Genomic DNA, 5795 nt, shown 5'->3' on the forward strand with positions numbered 1-5795 from the left:
GCTTATGGGTGGGCGGCTGGGCCGGTGGGCCGGTCGGCGCAATGGACAGTAGGGCCTGGCCCAGTTAGGGCGGGGGAGGGGGGTACAGTTTTAACAAACTATAAAACCCATACCTAGATTAGTAAGGTAGCATAACTCACTGTAATAAAATGTTCACACATTATTTTAACTAGCTTACAATTACCTATATACATAAAAGCATTTATTAAGTATTTTCAAATATTGTTTCAATTATCTTAGTGCACATAAACATTTTATAAAAGTGTGGTTTCATCACCTACCACTACTTATGGATTAATCGACACACTCCGAGCGTTTTAGTTTTAATGTTTGAAAACTTCATCGTTTGGTTTGATTTCGAGTTTGAATTCGATCGGGATTGAATTAACACGAGATTAACAACAGTGACCTCGATGACGTGGCATCATTAGTAGAGGTTACTGTAGCATGATTAACCGGACATCACAATTCTCCTCCACTACAAGAAATCTCGTCCCGAGATTTAAAAGGCGTAAGGGGCACTCTGGTTAAGAAATTATAGCGAGGGTTCTTGTTGCTAGTTGCTCTTCTCAAAGAGGTCGATCCATTACGTTGACGTCTTGATTTCTTTGCTTCAGGTCATCATGATGAAGTCAGCATCCTTTCTTCGGGAACTCCATTGTACGTACGACAATGGGTAACTTCGGAAAAACGGACCGCTACAATGTTGCTTATCTGGTAGATAACAGCAGGAAAGGTGGCGTAAGTAACTCTCGAATTGAAACTTAAGAAATCATCGAGAGCAAAGTAAGAAGGTGCAAAAAGGAAGTTTCGAGCGGGCAGGCTATAGTCGATGCCCGAAATAGGGCATGAAAGGGGTTCAAAGCAACAGGAACAGGCATCGTGTTTGATACCCGAATTGATGATCTCTCAGAAGTGGCTCATGAATTTACATACGAGGCCACACGCGAGGAACAACCTTGGGAACAGGGGGGTGCAGGAGAGTCAGGTTTCGATCCTGTGGAACTGTGGGTTATGGGCCCACCATGTGGTTCAAAAGTAGGAAGGACGCCGACATATTGCACGGTCATGGTAGCAAGGCATGGCAGAGGATAGCCTGTCAGTTATGTTGGCAACAACGTTGGTACCAAGGGAGAGGGACGAAGAGAACCATTTTCCTGCTCGTTGAACGAGGCGGACCAATAGGCAAAGTTCTCATCCATCGGGGGTTACCAGGATGTCGTCAGCAATAGTAACAGGGTCACACTGATAGAGTTGTAAACCGAGGTGTTTACCTAAGCAGGAGAATATTACTGCTTAGATCATACAGATCACAAGAAACGTTAACCCAACAAATGGAAAGAAAAATATGATTATTAGATTAAACAAAACAATGGAAAGGAAAAGGTGTTTAAACACATATTTCAAAGGTATATCCTTCGGAAGGACGAGCAGAGCATGATATCCATGACATGATATAATGTAGTAAACTCTTTAGGTAGGGGAGAGAATTTTCATGACATTATCCATACAACGGTGTTTGGATAATTAAGCAGGAAACATTTAGCATTGGGCTTCAAATGTTCCTGTTGAAAATCGGAGTACCATAGACATGCTTCCAGATAGCATTGACATGGTCAACAGGTGAAGATCAGACTTTGGAAACAAAAAGGATCCATCAGGAACAACTTATAGAATAAGTCTTACAATTTGCTCATGGAAGAATGACTAACCTTGCCAAAAAGGAAACTATAACAATAGGTCCTACGACCAGGTGTGCTAAGCATGACATCATCTTACCGAGTCATATAAAGACCAATGTTATAATTTTTGGAAATATGTTCCAACCATTATATCTGACCGAGATCCAGATCCGATTGGCGTCAGGATATCGCAAACTCGGGATGCCTGAGAAGAGAGGTGCAACCAAATTGTCGAGATGACATTGTAAGATCCTCGGGAATTGAATAGTGGGAGCGAGTTCCGAAACAAGAGTTCATCATTAATTCAAGGAGAGGTGAGGAGGTGGCTGATTGACTCAGCGACAAATCATTGAGATTTTCAAAAGATGGATTTCCACACTTATGTGAACAAGGAGATAACATTTGTCAAATCAAATGATATAAAGAGGTATGCTCGAGGAAAACATACCCAGTTAAACATTGGTTGAAAGGTCCACCCGAAATATGGGTTTAGGTAGCATGATCAAAGTTAGAATGGTGATTCGATAACCAGCACACTAAGTTGGAATTATTGTCCATTAACTCCGAAGCAATAAGGTTGCTAAGAATAATACTGAAGTCTCACGGCAGATTTCACTTATTGGTATTCCGGTTAGAAGCAACACGGGGACCAAAATAAGGGTGATGGGGAGAGGCATCACAATAACGAGAATTCTTAAGAGGGGGAGTCATCCTTGCAACATCCTTGACATAAGGAACAGTAATACGTCAAGGTAGAACATAACATAAGCTGGATAGCAAGGAGCTCCATAACATGATCAAGTTTGTGTCGGAGGGGAGGCAATAATGTTGTTGATGATAACACAGATCATAGAGGGGCAAGGGTGGTATTTCTCATCAAGAATTCAATCGATATTCTGGAAGAGCTAAAAATGTTGATGATGATCACGACACAATTGTCGAGAGATTTCACGAAGGTGTAATCGATCGGCGATGACATCAAGTCAAAGGACTGATGAAACGAAAGGTTATTGGAACCACGAGTACGACACAAACTCAAAATCAAGCTTGCTGTTCAAGGCGAAATGATATGACGAGGAAAATTGACGTAAGCTTAGCTCATCGTAGAAAGTGGTGCTCCGGAAATAAGGACCAGGTAGCACAGTTAAAAAGTTGCTCGATAAGGATATAGCCGATCAGGCTAGGAACGACTTGAAGGATTATTAAACTCATAGGCAATGAAAATTACTTAAAGTATTGAATCAGAGTGCGGAATCGATTCACTTATCGGTGTTCTCGAGTGACTAATAACTCAAAACCTGGGGGGAAATTGGAATCGACGAGAATAATAGTTGACGAAGAACTCATAAGAAGTTATGTAGTTCCGTGATATTCTCGAGATACCAGAGGGTATACTCAAAGGTAGAGCAGAATAGAGGTTGGATAGGTGTACTGATCTGCAGAAGACAAGTACTTCAACTTGTCCGAGAAAAGGAATCAAAGAATATCAATATGGCCGGAACCAAGATTGCAAAAGACTAGATCCCAGATATAAGATGAACTTATACCAAGGGAATAATTAATTTAAGAGTAGCTTCCATGATAGGATCTACATCGTGTCCATGGGCATGAACACAAAGTTCAAGGTCAACTCCCACTTCTTCAATGCATAACCTTTCATTCACTGCTCTAGATAAAAATGATTGCAGTTTCAAAACCTACCTGGTGAATTACCAGAGGAGTATGACCCGTGAAAACTTTCGAGATCACATAGATTAAGGAAGGCATAGGTTCAACCTTTAGCTGACCCAGCCCGGACTTCCCCTTCAAGCGTTCAAGAATAAGCATGGGAGCCAATAGAAGCAAGCCCTACGGCCAATCCAGCAGCAATAACAGAAGCAGCAGCAATTAGTGGATTCATGGTGAGTAGTTCCTCGTGTCAAAAAAAAGAAATGGTTAAGGATACAAACAATCTTCTCCTTTACTCAAAGGAGTAGGTGGAAGAGTTATGAGAGAAATCAAGCGATAGTGCCATCGGGGCTTCTTAGAACATATACCATGAACTTCAAGAGTAAATAACGCAAGCTCAAAAGTAGAGCATGGTTGACAAAAGTAGAGGATACAATTTACCAAAGGCATTATGTATCGGGTAAAGAACTCATAAGAATTTTGGTTGTGAACGACACTATCGGATAATAACCCGGCAATGGGTATGGCGGTCCACAATGGGGCTGATGTGAGTATCGGTACTCAATCAAAGGAAGAAGGAATGCCAAGGCATCAGATTGTAGAAACAACTGACTAATTCCAAGCTTAATGCAAAGAATTTTATGATTTCCAAATTAAGGGATCAGAAGCAATCGTTCTGATCGAAAATGAATAAGTTCGATAGACTTAGAAGCACAACCGATCAAGGCATTGATTGGTCAAGAACCAGCTCATATCCAAATGTCGTCTGAGCCGGAAGGATAATCCTAGGATTCGACTGATGATTGTGAACATTCACAACTTATTGAATCAATGGACTCAAAAATGATAGTGACAAAGGATGCCAATAAGATTATTATGCTTCTGGCATTAACCATAATGCAAGCAAGCAAGAATTTTAAGAACACCATGCTATTAAGGATTTTTGAAAGATCAAATAGTATTTCGAAGGCTTATGTGAAACACCTGAACAACTAAGAAGGAGCGGATACTCGATAAGTGCAAGGAATTATCCATATGGGTATTCTTGTGGCAAAGAGCCGTAAGGCAGTAAGCTCAAAGGATTCTCGGAACAATGAAGAGCAGTTCGTGCACCTTGTAATGACAAGCTCAATGGGATCGAATGTAAGAATGGCAGGTGCATGCAGTTATCCATAATGATATAACAGTGGTAGGGAATTTGCAAAGGCGGTGGGCACAAGCATCTCGGGAGAACATCCTAGAGTATGTTCGAAATCTTCTGACGCAGTAGGCGATCATCTGTTATTAGGGGCTCTCCGGGAGAAAGTAGTTACGAGAACCTAGAGTCAGATTTAGTAAAATCATTTAACCCGAATAGAGGAGAGATTAGAGTCCCAGAGTATAGGTCGAGGAATAAAAGATCCTAATACCATCCAATGGCGACGTGGGCCCGTAAGGCACACAACCAAGTTAGTAAAAGTTTTGTAGTGACTAGACTCGACTTCGGCCAGGGAGTGTGGAAGGGGGATTCCTACAGGCAGTTAGCTCTGATACCAACTTGTGACACCCCCGATTTAATCGTACACTAATCATACACGCAAACGTGTACGATCAAGATCAGGGACTCACGGGAAGATATCACAACACAACTCTACAAATAAAATAAGTCATACAAGCATCATAATACAAGCCAGGGGCCTCGAGGGCTCGAATACAAGTGCTCGATCATAGACGAGTCAGTGGAAGCAACAATATCTGAGTACGTACAGAAGTTAAACAAGGTGCCATAAGATGGCTAGCACAAACTGGGATACAGAACGAAAGAGGCGCAGGCCTCCTACCTGGGATCCTCCTAAACTACTCCTGATCGTCATCAATGGCCTGCACGTAGTAGTAGGCACCTCCAGTGTAGTAGGAGTCATCGTCGACGGTGGCGTCTGGCTCCTGGACTCCAACATCTGGTTGCGACAACCAGAAAGAAAGGAAAAGGAAAAATGGGGGGAAGAAAGCAACCGTGAGTACTCATCCAAAGTACTCGCAAGCAAGGAGCTACACTACATATGCATGGGTATATGTGTAACGGGCCATATCAGTGGACTGAACTGCAGAATGCCAGAATAAGAGGGGGATAGCTAATCCTGTCGAAGACTACGCTTCTGGCAGCCTCCGTCTTGCAGCATGTAGAAGAGAGTAGATTGAAGTCCTCCAAGTAGCATCGCATAGCATAATCCTACCCGGCGATCCTCCCCTCGTCGCCCTGTGGAAAAGCGATCACCGGGTTGTCTGTGGAACTTGTCTGGGTGTGTTTTATTAAGTATCCAGTTCTAGTTGTCATAAGGTCAAGGTACAACTCCGGGTCGTTCTTTTACCGAGGGACACGGCTATTCGAATAGATAAACTTCCCTGCAGGGTGCACCACATAACCCAACACGCTCGATCCCATTTGGCCGGACACACTTTTCTGGG

The sequence above is a fragment of the Triticum dicoccoides genome, chromosome 2B (genome assembly GCF_002162155.2).
Source record: "Triticum dicoccoides isolate Atlit2015 ecotype Zavitan chromosome 2B, WEW_v2.0, whole genome shotgun sequence".
Taxonomy (NCBI): domain Eukaryota; kingdom Viridiplantae; phylum Streptophyta; class Magnoliopsida; order Poales; family Poaceae; genus Triticum; species Triticum dicoccoides.